Genomic DNA, 14324 nt, shown 5'->3' with positions numbered 1-14324 from the left:
TTTTTCTCGTTCCTTCAGATAAACCCCAGAATTACTCATTTCCCTGTGGTTCCTCATATTACTTGTGTAATATTTGATGTTCAGTAACTCTCTAACATGAACAAATAATAATGTAAGTGAAAAATTAGATATTTGTAGCACCAGAAAATCACTGTGAATTTAATTGCTGCAAGATATCATAGAGTAGCTGCCTATCCCAGAATAGTTTGGCATCTGCTAACAAATTGAGTATAGCTGCTGAATTTATTGTAAATCTACAGTTACATTGTGACTTGGCAGGTGGTATTTTTAATGGCCTTCAGAGTTAGCGTGAAAAATTAGATGAACCCAATATTCGATGGTAGGCACTTTCACTATCGCAATATAGACAGAGAAAAAATATTTAGCTGCAAATAGTTAATGAGCATCTATATGTGCAAGGCACTGTAAAGAGAGCAGATCATTTTATTTCCTTGGAGCTTATTTTGGTGCCAGAGTAGGAATTTTATGTGCTGAGTTGACTAGTCCAGTCTTTCAGGTAGGGTACTTTCTGCATACTGTAGAAAAAAAATCAGACAATTTATTTTCGGGAAGACTTTCAAATACTGCCGCATTAGCAAAGCTTGAACAAGGGCCAGTGTGATCTTAAACAAACCTCCCATCTTTCTAAGGATGTTTGTGTTGGGAGAAATGATCTTTGAAAGTGTTTGCTTGGAAATGTCAGGAGCACAGACACAATTACCAGACCAGGTGGTGTTGCCCCTTGGAGAAAGAACAAAATTGCATTGGAGCAAACCCTAAAGGGGTGATAGTTATGTTGCTAAACTGCCAATAGTACAGTATTCAGATCATAAGAGTGGGATGAATTAATTTGAATTGAAATGATAATTGTCATGACAGTTATAGTCATGACATTACCTATCACAAAACAGGGCGAGTGTATTGTATTATGAAGAGAAAATCCTTTAAGCAAACAATATCTAATTAGAAATATGCAGAAAAGTATGCTATAATCCTCTATTTTTTCTTTCTTTTTAATTTTTTTAATCTTTACAATTTATTCACTTTTTATCCCAACTGTACCCTCCTCTGTCATCCCCTCCCAAACCCACTCTCCCTCTCTCTTCTCCTTCCATGCCCCTCCCTTAGTTCACTGATGGGGAGGTCCTCCTCCCCTTCCATTTGTCCCTAGCCTATCAGGTCTCATCAGGACTGGTTGCATTGTCTTCCTCTGTGGCCTGGTAAGGCTACATCCCCCATAGGGAGGTGATCAAAGAGCCAGCCACTGAGTTCATGCCAGAGACAATCCCTATTCCCTTTACTGGGGCACCCACTTGGAGACTGAACTGCCATGGGTTACATCTGAGCAAGGGTTCTAGGTTATTTCCATGCATGGTTGTTGTAGGTGACTATTAATATTTACTATTGATATATCTTTTAGTAATGCTGCTGTTAATCCTAAACAGCTGTATACCCAAATCACCATGCAGAAACTGGGATTTATTTAATTAACTTAGCACACAATGCTGGGCAATAGTTAGTCCATCCTAATCCTCCAAGCCCTCATAGTTTCCTAACATTTAGGTTTCCCACATTATACTTCCTTTTAGTGATATATTAGGTCCAGTCCATCTCTCCAGTTGTTCCAAGATCTCTGCTCTTGCCTCTGCTCTCCCAGCTCTCTCCTGCCCCTCCTTCTCTGCCTCCCACCTTTCTGTGTGCTGGCTCCTTCCTTTCTTCCTGCTTTCTTCCTATTGCTCACCATTGTGGTTGGTTGTTTATTTTGTCAGGTTTACACTAAGTTGAGACAGGTGATGCTTGCAATAAGTATCACAATGCAATGTCCAGATTGAAACCAGAGAGTAGGGGAGAGAAATCAGCATTTAAATGAACAAGGGTAAGGGGTATACATTCCAAAAAAACATTATATCAATACTTGGTTGGAGTATCAGTCTTTGCAAGGACCACTGGGCCCAGATTTTTTGGGTCTCTTACTCTTCTTGTGGAGCTCCTGTCCTCTCTAAGTCTTTCTACCTCCCCCTTCTTTCATAAGATTCCCTGCACCCTGCCCAAAGTTTGGCTATGTGTCTCAGCATCTGCTTTGATACCCTGCTGGGTAGAGTCTTTCATATGTCCTCTATGGTAGGCACTATTTTCTCCCTCTTCTAATATCCATCCATTTGCCTTTCTGAATGAGGATTAAGCAACTACCCTAGAGTCCTCCTTCTTGTTTAGTTTCTTTAGGAGTATGTTAAAATGGCCTTGATAGTATTTCAAATAATTAAAAATGTGCTTAGGTGATCAAAAAAAAAAAAGAAAGAAAGAAAGAAAGAAATTTCTGTTCCAACTTTGCAAAAAGTAAAGTTTTCTTTTTAAAGGTTTTAGTAAGTAAACAGAGTTTTATAAGCACATCTGTGATTAGGATTTTATCTTTGCCTGGGAACTTTGGAACTCATGATATATTTTTAATGGTTATTTTTCTAAGAGACTAATGCCTATCAATGGAAAGGCCATGGCTCCTTCTAGTCAGTGTAGGTTTCTCAATGGCAGGACATTCTATCTACGTTCGTTGGCACTTGTTTTAAAATCTAATTTATATTAAACTTTGACACATTAAAACATACTGTGCAAGTCAGAGCTTGCTCTGTAGAGTCTTTTTTTATTTTGCCATTTATAAAGACTATTTTATGTTTACTTTTAATTATAATTTCCATGCTACCCTCTGAGAAAAGAATGGAGATAGAAATGAGTCAGAAGACCTGCAGAAGGTCAGCCTGTAAAATGTGAGTGGCTGAGCTTGCAGTAGGCGCAAGCAGTCCTGACTTACAGGGAGCAGTTCACTTCTGAATATTCAGAAAGAAACCATTAATCATCACTACATGTATTATTTGCCATTTTCTATATAAAAGTTTTCACTGAACAAAGGACTTTGTGAGTTCACCTGGCACAGTTACTATTTTGGAAAATTGCAACTCTGTTTTTCTTGTTCTAATTAGTGTTCTTGTATGAGTCATTCAGCAAAAAAAAAAAAAAAAAAAAAAAAAAAAAGAAAAAATTAATAATGATCTGTTCTCTGAATATTTAAACACAGTTATTCACAAAATGGAAAACTAACATCAAAGTACAATTAGTGTAGGAGAATCAGGCTTAGTGAAACCGTTGTCCGAGATGGTTCAGTAGACTTTCTTTAGGCAAGTATATGTATGTGATTAGAAGACAATGTCAATCAATATTTGGCTTATAAAACTCTGTGCAAAGGGGAAAATTCAGATAGGCTAATTTCATGAATGTACCAGTGCATTAATTCTGAGATGTGAATTTAAAGACAAAGAAAACCACTTGAGTCAAAGATGGCAGGACCTCGCACATATCATTTTTTTGTTTTTGTTTTTTGTTTTTTTTCTGAACAAATTATTATTATTATTATTATTATTATTTTAGACAGGGTTTCTCTGTCCTAGACTTGCTTTGTAGACCCAGCAACTCTTGAGGTCATCAATGACCCCTTGCCTCTGTTTCCCCAAGTGCTGGGATTAAAGCCATATGCAAACGTGACAGGCTTCTTTTCCTTTTTCTATCCTTATTTTATAAGTTTGGGATTTCCATAGTGTCCCAGATTTCATGGATGATTTGTATTAGCATTTTTTATGTTTATCATTTTCTATCACTGATGTATGAATCTCTTCTATTATGACCTCTATGCCGGAGATTCCTTCTTCAACTCTAGTATTCTCTTGGTGAAGCCTGCATCTGTAGATCATCTTCATTTATCCAGGTTTTCCATTTCCATAAATTCCTCAGTTTGTGCTTTTTTTCGTTGTTTGTGTTTTCACTTTCAGATCTTGAACTGTTTCCTTTACCTATTTCTTTTCCTCTTGATTTTCTTGGGATTTTTAAAATTTTTTTTCCAAATTTTTGTCTTTTTAATTTCTTTAGGAGTTTTTTTTTTTTTTTTCTCAGTACTTTGTAATAGACGTTTTGGGTTTTTTTTTTTTGTATATTATGTAAATATGCTTTTGTTTTAAGCCCACGTTTGGGATTTTAATTGGTCTATAATTTGTCCGCACTTGCTAATTGTCTCTTGTGGCACGTGGCTTTTGCCAGCTGAGGCACGAGAGAGAAGTGTGTTCTAGGACTCTGAGAGAATAAATAAAAGCGTCTAGAAAGAAAAGGTGAGGTGTTTGGTTTGGCAGACCGTGTATGTGTGTGGTGTGTAGCTGTTTGGGGAGACCAGAGACCAGAGACGGTGTGGCAGTTTGGAGCAGACAGACAGAGAAAAAACGACTCGGGCCACAGAGGCAGCGAGGAGACTGCTTGCTGCATCTGCGGTGAACAGAGATTGGTAGAGAGCCCTAAAAGAACCTCTTGACCCTAAATAGCTGAGAAAAGTAAAAGTAAAGAATATTGGACCCCCTGCTCCCCTCTAACTTTTTCTCTCTCCTAGGTAAGGTTGGGAGATTGGTTGAAGGGAGGTAGAGGCCTAAAGTCCCCAAATGAAGTAGAGTTTTAAAGAATACGACTGACGGCCCCTGCACATTACTTTTTTAAGGTCCTCTTCCATTTTCATAAAGTTGGTGAAGTGGAAAGGAGGAGCCATAGGATGGGTCTTTGGAAACCAAGTCTAGGGAGTGTACCTGTTCAGTTGGCATGAGGTCGCTTTCCTGTTCTTCTTTCACTTATTTAGAGGAGAGTTTGTTTGCTTGTTGTTTGTTTGTGTGTGCGCATGTATGTATGGGTGCTTCTGTGTGTCTGTGCATAGGTTGTTTCTGTGTATCTGTGTGATTAGCTCTGTGTATGCACATTTGTGCATGTGTACGTGCATGTGTTAGTCATATGAACCCCACAGCTGATTTATGGATGTCAGAAGTCAACCTGAAAGAATAGTTCTGTTTTTTAAACATGGCGAAAAAAAAAAAAAAGAAAAAACCTCAGGTCATCAGGCAGAATCATCTCAGCAAACCTCCAACTCTGATTTAGATAGTAAGGTCCCCCCCCCCAATAATTACCTTTTGTTTGATTTGAGTACAAGAGGCTGTTTGTGTGATTACACTAGTTCATTTACCTTTAAATAAGAGAAAGGTAAAAAGAAATAGGAACTATCTTAGAAAAAAAGATCAGAAAAATGATTCTGCTTTTATATAGAATAAGCATTTGAAATTGAAAACCATTTCAAGACTCTAGGTATGGCTCAGTCATTGAGAGCTTGCTGCTTTTCTGGACACAGATTCATGCCCTAGCACCCATGCAGTGGCTCATAGCCACCTGCAACTCCAGTTTCAAGAGATTTAACACGATTCTCTGTTCTTAGTTGCCTCTTGCTGGCATCTGGTGCATATAAACTCAATTTAGTCACAAGCACATATCGACAAAAATTGAAAAAACAAAAAAAAAATTAACAATGAAATCTCCAATTATTTTATCAAATCTCTTTTTAATTAATTATTTATATTTATATTTTAATTTGTATTTATTTATTCACTTAACACCCTACTCTCAGCTTTCCCTCTTTCCTCTCCTCCGAGGTCCACTTTTTCTCCTCACTTCCCTGCATCCACCATTCATCTCCTTCTCACCAGAAAAAGGAAGAGGCCTCCCATGCTCGTCAACCAGCCTGGGCATATTAAGCCCCACATGTCTAGGTGTAGCTTTTTCCAGAGGCTAGACAAGGCAACCCACTTAGGAAAAAGCAATCCAAATGTGGGTAGTTTTAACCCGTGTGTGTGTGTTTGTGTATGTGTGTGTATGTGTTTTTGGATTTGCTCTTCCTGCTGTTCTGACTGGGCAGCCAGAGCCATTGATCCAGTGTTGGGATTTAAAAAGGCACTTGATTGTGTTTGGATTATTACACAGGGGATAACTAGAGTTCTCATGCTTGTATCATGGGCACTTTGCCCATCGAACCTTCTCTCTGTTGCCTTTTTCAAGTCATCTTCAGGAGGAAGAAATTTCTTTTTATGCCTATGTATAGATAGGTGGACAATCAAAAGCACATTACAGGCTGAGAGATAGGTACTCAACCTAAATTACTGTATTACAACCAGTTTTACACCAAACTCACAACCATTTAAACAGATTATATCCTCAGTAGCAATGATCGTGCCATGTGACAAGTATTTGTGGCAAGAATTCATCCTTTCCACAAGGAAATCCATACATACATGATTGTTCTATACTCAAGAATATTAGTTTGCATTATCCATAATATTTTCACAGAATTTTTAAATGTTTCTAAATCTATAAATGTACATTAATGAAAATTATAAACAAAGCTTACTATTTCCCTTGGGGGGAATATTTGTTTGCTTTCTTTTCTTTCTTTCTTTTTTTTTTTCTTTTTTCTTTCTTTTTTAGTTCTTGAGCCAAAACAACTCTGTCCTGAATATTATGCTTCAAAATCAATTCCACTATTATTTCACTGACATGTTGTTAAGTATTTTTAATAAAAAAATTCTGTCTACAATTTTCTGAAGACATTACCTGATATATGACATGTAAGTCAGATCTAAAAATATAACTTTCTAGAAAAATATATCTTATATATTAATTTATGTCTTTAAAAGTATGTAATAATGTATTCACTTTGCATACATTTACTTGATAAGTTGATTTAAAATATGAGTTATAATATGACTGACAAAGCTTTAGAAGTATTTTCTATCAGACTTAAAAATTAATGGCTTATACTTTTATAACATATGTTCAGAATTGAAGTCTATTTCAAACTGGTTTGTATGTGTCGCTTGTATAACTAATTTGCTTGCTCTGACATAAAAATTTTAAAGCTAATTTTAGTTCTCGCTTTGTTTACCCTGGTTTATTGTCAATGGATCCTTTCACTCAGGAGTTGAACAAGTTCTTTCGTTTGGGGAACATCCTTTATTCTTCTCTTGGTAATTTTATCCTTCAATTTCCCTTTCATTTGTTGCAGTCATTAGTTGAATGTTTTATGCCCTAAATGGATCTTACATTCATAATTATATCTTACTTTTTTGTAAGCTTTTGTTCTATGTTCTGAGACATATTTATTCTCTGTACTGGAAGTCAAATGGCTGTCCGTAGTTTATTTTATTAGCTTTTTTTTCTTTTTGCATATTTTTATCCTCATATTTCTTGCTGATGTAACACATTGCATTTTGCTTTTTATCCAACTCCCATTGGTTTATTTTATTTATTTTTCATTTAGGTTTTGAACAAGAGTTTTTATATGCATATTATTGTTTATTCATTCTTGCTATTGATATAAACTTGTTTGATTTTGATACATTTACTGGGTCATATTTCTAGTTAGTATATTAACAAACTGTGAGATAAGATTGACGTTAAAATGCAAGTGGGCATTTGTATTACATGATACACTTTTAAATTAAAACAAGCACCTTTTTTTCTAAAGATAGGCAACAGAAATATGTTTAAAATCTTATAATAGAGAACTTAATAAGGAGCAGATATGTTTCAAAATAGTTATGGTTCCATTTGTAATCCTAACCCTGGAAGCGTTAGCCAGTGCTATCTAAGAGTTCAAGTCCAGCAGCAGGGTCTGCCTGTGACCTCTGCACCCCAGATTCCAGCTCCCAGCTCTACCTGCAGTCCCACCAGAGCAATAAGATCTGCCTGTGACCTTGGTTCATGATTTCCGCAGGCCTAGCTCTGCCTGTGGTTCCAGAGGTGGCAGCCATTGGGGACTAGACTACCAGCAGTGGTGCGGTCCATCCTGTGACCTGTGTGCATCAGCTGCCTGGTCCCAGCTCTGCTAGAATTCCAGACACAGCAGGCTTCAGGGACTACGAAGGACCTCCAAGCCTGCCAAAAACAAGGGACACCCAGATGTCTAAAGGACAGAGTAAGAACACACTCAACAAAACCCAGGGCCATATGGTACCACCAGAACCTAGCACTCCTTACAACAAGCCCTGCATATCCTAGCACACCTGAAGCACAGGAAGACTTCAAGACCAGGCTGGGATGCACAAAAAGTCACTTATCAACAAAACAAAGCATATGTTGATGTATTCGGTTCTCACAAACATATCAATTTATGTTTGTTTATTAATCATTGCACAGTGTAAGTGCTAGTCTTAGATACTCAGATATTGCCTCGACTTCTGGAACCACATTTTTATTCGGGTTCTAAATAAAATCAATATATGTGTCAAACATTCTTTCAGAGATGGTGGATTTTTTACATTATCTTAATCATACCTTTATTTATTATTTATGTATTAGGATGAAGGGGCTGGGCTTTTAACTTATTTTATTATCATTTATTACAATTTATTCAATTTGTATCTGGGCTGTGGCCTCCTCCCTCTTCTCCTCCCAGTCCCATCAATCTTCCCTCTTCTCCCTCTATGCTCCTCCCTTAATCACTGATAGGGGAGGTCCTCCTCCTCTTCTATATGGACTGGTTGGATTGTCTTCCTCTGTGGCCTGGAAAGGCTGTACCTCCCAAGGGAAGGTGATCAGAGAACCTGTCATTGAGTTCATGCCCGAAACAGCCCCTGCTCCCCTTACTAGGGACCCCACTTGGATAATGAGTCTATGGGCTACATTTGAGCTATTGTTTTAGGTCATCTTGATGCTCCTTTGTTGTGGTATCAGTGTTTGCAGGGCTCCCAGAGCTCAGTTTTTTGGGTTCTGTTGGTCTCCTTTTGGGATCCTGTCCCCTTCAGGTATTTCTATCTCCCTCTTCTATTTGTTCACTTTATATCCTGGTTGTAGCCTCCTCCCCCATCTCCTCCTGGTTCGACACACCCTTCCTCTTTGTTCCCTATTCCGCTCTTCTAGTCCTCTGATAGAAGAAGTCCTCCTTTCCTACTGTCTAACCCTAGCCTATCAGGTCCCATCAAGACTGTCTGGATCCTCTTCCTCTGTGGGCTGGCTAGGTGGCCCACCATTGACATGATCAGGGAGCAGACAATCAAGTTTATGTCAGAGACTGACTCTTCTCCCCTCACTAGGAGACCCACAAGAAGACTGAGCTGTCTAAGGGCTATATATGTGCAAGGAGTCTATGTCCTCTTTATGAAACCTAGATGTTCCTCAACTGAGGAATGGATACAGAAATTGTGGTACATTTACACAGCGGAGTACTACTTTTTATTAAAAACAAGGAACCCATTAAATTTGCAGGCAAATGGAGGAACTAGAAAAGATCATCCTGAGTGAGATAACCCAGAAGCAGAAAGACACACATGGTATATACTCACTTATAAATGTATATTAGCCATGTAATATAGGATTAATATACTAAAATTTGAAGACCTAAAGAAGCTAAACAACAAGAACATCCATAGGGAAGATGTTTAATTCTCATTCAGAAGAGAAAACAGGATAGGCACTGGAAGCTGTAGCAAAGGGAGAACAAGATGGGAGTCTACCACACATCTCTAAAAGACGCCATCCAGCAGGGAACTGACGCAGAAGAAGAGATTCATAGCCAAACTTTGAACAAAGTGTACAGAGTCTTATGAAAGAAGGGAGAGATAGAAGGATTCAGAGGGAACAGGAGCCCCATAAGGAGATCATCAAAGCCAAAAAAATCTGAGCCCAGGGGAACTGCAAAGACTGATGCATCAACCAAAGCCTGTGCATAAAGAGGACATAGAAACCCTGCCTTGCTGTATTCTTTACCCATACTGCTTTGCCAGCCTATTAGTGTAATGCTTATAATTGTGAGTTCCCAAGAATAAAACGACATTGCTAAATATCAATAAACTTAAAATTACCTGAATTAATTTAAATTAAAAATTTCTGTAGTTTAAACAATCTCACTGGTTGGAGAAATTTGATACAATTTTACTTTACTTGACAGTTTATTTTTCCTGCTTGAGAAAAGAATCACAAAAATTTGGATATGTTACATATGCTGAACAATATAAATTATTGGTAGTTTAATATATTGTTAAAATATTTTCGTGGAAAGTATTAATCTTACAAGTACAAGAAATAACTAACTCAGAATGAAGACCAAGTGAAAAATATGCATGCTTTTCTTTAGGTCTACCTCTTAGTAATATCCTTTGTGTGATAAAGTTAAACTTTACACAAACAACATCCAGTCAGGAATATATGGCAGAATTCAACCAACAAACAGCTGGTTGAGCAGATAGGAACAGCACCCCAGGCAATAGCCACGGGGGATAATTTTAAGCTTGCAAGTACTCAATGTTTATCAAAGGCTTCATTCAAAGCTACAATATTTGTAGAATATTGCCTAAAGGATGTCAAAATCCATGTGCTCCTCTGATTTCTATGAAATATACGTCTAGGTTGTCCCACATTTTCAGACTTCGGGATGATATTGCTTACACAGTGGATATTCTTTTATCCAGTGAAATTTTTATGAGAATCTATCAGGCAATGTTGAAATGCTTTCTGAATGGTAGAGAAGAATACTAATATAATTTCAATGAAGATAAATTTTATTTTAATATCAACTGTCTATGTGCAAACTACTACTCCCATTTTGTTTTTATTTTAGGTTTCCAGAACTATGACTAAATAGCTGCCCTTAAACATACCTATAATAAGTGGAGCAGCATGGAGACTGATGTCCCAGGATGTCGACATCAATTTTGCTATTTTTATTTTCAATGGTCATTTATATTGTCTTGATCTAACTTCAGAAAAATGATAGGATATGAAAATGAAATTAAAAGGATACTTGAAAGAAATCTATGAAAGTAATAAAATTAATTAATCATTTAAAAAATCAAAAACACAATTTTGATAAACAATGATGGTTCCAGAAAATCCCTACATGAATACTTTCATGTTTACTATAAGTTAGAATTAAAAAAGGAGTGCTAAAAATATAATTATTTTTTAACCATGCTAGGACCATTGGCCCTGTTTTCTATGCCCACCAAATCCCCTTAAACACACACAACAGTTGTAAACTGCACCCCATCTCATGGCCTACAAATTCTAACCTACAACTTTGACAGAGGACCTCAGCTTTTCTGTAGCCCACACTATTTCTAGGGAACCCATAGGCAATGTTGGTACCCCAAACTCCATGGGTCACACAGAACACAAAAAAATCTCAGTGATGACACCCTACTGGACCTAGGAATCACTGGTCTCCAGAACCATGGGACATCTATGCCAATAGATCAGGAAGGAAACAGAAACAAAGAGAAAATATTTAAAAACACCCATCCAACAGTGAAAACCTCAGAACTACACATCTAAACCTATCATATCTCCAAAATCCAGAAGACTACAGGCTAACATATAAACACAGTCAGCAATACCCAGGGCAGCAACACCAAAGCCCAGGTGTCCTACCACAGCAAGCCCTGGATATTCCAACACACCTGAAGCATAAGAAGATGACCATAAATACAATCTTATGAAGATGATAGGGGCCCTTAAAGAGGAAATGAATAAAGTCTTTAAATAAACACAGGAAAATACAAGCAAATGGGTGAAGGAAATGAATAAAACTCTTCAAGAACTGAAATGGAAAAAGATACAAAAAAAAAAAAAAAAGAAGAAGAAAACACACACACACACTCACAAACTGAAGGAATCCTGGACATAGAAAATTTAGATAAGCCAGCAGAAACAGCAGACTCAAGGCTCATCAACAGAATACAAGAGAAGGAAGAAAGAATCTCAGGCTAAGAAAATATGATATAAGAAATTGATATACTAGTAAAAGAAAAAATCTGGACCACCATGAAAAGACCAAACCTAAGAATAATAGGAATAGAAGTATGAACAAATTGCCAACTCAAAGGCCCAGAAAATATTTTCAACAAAATCACAGAAGAAAATTTCTCTAATCTAATGAAGGAAATGCCTACTAATGCACAGAAAACAAAATAAACTGGACCAGAAAAGACCAGCTACATAATAATCAAAACACTAAACTTACAGGAGGCAGAATAACTTCCTTCCCCCAGTACTTAAATTACAAACAGCTTGTTGATCAGGGGTGGCTTTTATGCCCATTTTCCTCTTGCCATACTGAAATTTTGTCTGGATTGAACTTGAGTGGAATATGTATATGCTAGAGAGTTCTCAAAATATAAAATATAAATGGCTGAGAAACACATAAACAAAATTTTTAACATCCTTAGCCTTCAGGGAAATATAAATTAAGAATAGTTTGAGATTTTACCTAACTCCAACTAGAATGGGCAATGTCAATTCAGCAGAGGACAGCAGTTCATGGAAAGGATTACAGACAGGAGGAAAACTTAATCATTGGTGTCAGGAGTACAAACTGGTATGTTGTTTGTACTGGTATGTTGTCAGAAGTGGGAAGTAGTAGCATGAAAATCAGTGTGGCAGTTCCTCAGAAAGCTGGGACTCGCTCTTCTCTTCCTACAATAGATATATAATATTATATATATAATATATCTATAGTACTCTTTGGTAAATAACAAAAGGATTCTGTATCAGACTATGAAGATTCTTATTTATCAATGTTAATTACTGCATTATGCATAAAAGCCAAAAAAATTAAAAGCCAAAGATTTTCATCAAATAATGAATTGATAATGAAAATGGGGTGCATTTAAATAATTAAATATCACTCAGCAATAAAGAAAAATGAAAAACCCAAGTAAATGGATGGAGATAGAAACAAGACCTGGAGTTAATTAACCCAGACCTGTAAAGACAAACTTTACATATTTTCTCTTAAATGTGAATGTTAGATTTTATGCTTTAGGCATGTGTGTTTATCCATGTTTTACACAGAGGTTATGTTTCTACTAAGAGACCAGATGTCAAGAGATGACCTGCTGAAGAAAGAGAAAAAGGATTGAGTGTTCCACAAGAAAGTGTAGAGGGGTATGGGAGGCAAAGATAGAGGAGGGGATATTGGGAGGTGTAACTAAAACCAGTCCTTCTGAAAAGAAATACAGAGACCCTCTATTGTCCACATTTTCTAAAATATATACATATATATAACAACTTAAGTGGACCTATCAGAAGTTGGGAGTGCCAATTCCCCAATGACATCTTATGCTACCAAATTAAACTCTCAGTACCAAGAAGAAGTTTCATATTTTTGAGTCATTTGTAAATGGGGTCCTATAGATACCATTAAACACTAGAGGATACTGATAAGATTCCATTGGTGCAGATACCACATATTATAACCGCACCTAGAAACATACATTCAGTGCTCAACTGGAAGTTTTACCTCTACTGACTAGTGCCAACAGTCTTGAAGGACCTAGGCACAGTGTTAGAGTTAAAAAAAAAAAAATCATCTCTTTTACCCTGCTATAAACTTCTCAAGCTATATTAGTGACCTGTCAGAAACTTACACTCTATAATACAATAACGGCACAAACTTGGTCTGAATAACCAACAGTTTTTAAATTGGATTTTAAGCCATGTACATGATGTAGAAACCATACCTGATACTGTTAATAAGGTCATGAACCTCAGACTATTATATCATGGGTTCTAGCAGAAAGCTACTAATATTTCTCTTTTTTTTTCCATAATTTAATTTTTCTCATTAGTTACATTTTGTTAATTCTGTATCCCAGCTGTATCCCTCATTCCCTCCCCAATCCCACCCTCCCTCCCTCATCTCCTCCCTGCCCCTTTCCAAGTCCACTAATAGGGGAGGACCTCCTCCCCTTTCATATGACTCGCTTTTGTTAAGTATTTTCCGGACTGGCTCCAAAGTCCTCCTCTGTGGCCTAACAGTACTGCTCCTCCCTTGGGAGGTGGGGAGGTCAAAGAGCCAGTCATTGAGTTCATGTTAGAAATAGTCCTTGTTCCCCTTACTATGGGAAACCAATTGATTACTGAGCTATCACGGGTCACATCCGAGCAGAGGTTCTAGGTTTTATCCTCTCATGGACTTTGGTTGAGTGTCCATCTCAGAAAAGACCCTGTGCCCAGATACGTTTGGTCCTTGTGGAGCTCCTATCCTCTCCACTTCAAACTCCCCTTCTTTCATATGATTCCCTGCACTCTGCCGAAGGTTTGGTTGTGAGTCTTAGTATCTATTTTGGAGCACTGCTAGGTAGAGTCTTTCAGATGCTTTCTGCGGTAGACTCCTGTCATACGTTCAATGCATATCCCGTTTGTCTTTCTAAATGAGGATAGATCATCATACCCCGTGTCCGCTTTCTTGATTATCTTCTTTAGGTGTATAGATTTCATTCAGAAATGCTCAACCTCATCAGCCATCAGGGAAATGCAAATCAAAACGACCCTAAGATTTCACCTTACACCCATCAGAATGGCCAAGATGAAAAACACAAATGACAACACATGTTGGAGAGGTTGTGGAGAAAGAGGAACCCTCCTCCATTGCTGGTGGGAATGTAATCTGGTACAACCACTTTGGAAGTCAATCTGGCGCTTTC

This window comes from Meriones unguiculatus, chromosome 9, assembly GCF_030254825.1.
Source record: "Meriones unguiculatus strain TT.TT164.6M chromosome 9, Bangor_MerUng_6.1, whole genome shotgun sequence".
Lineage (NCBI taxonomy): Eukaryota > Metazoa > Chordata > Mammalia > Rodentia > Muridae > Meriones > Meriones unguiculatus.
Note: the sequence above shows the minus strand (reverse complement) of the source record.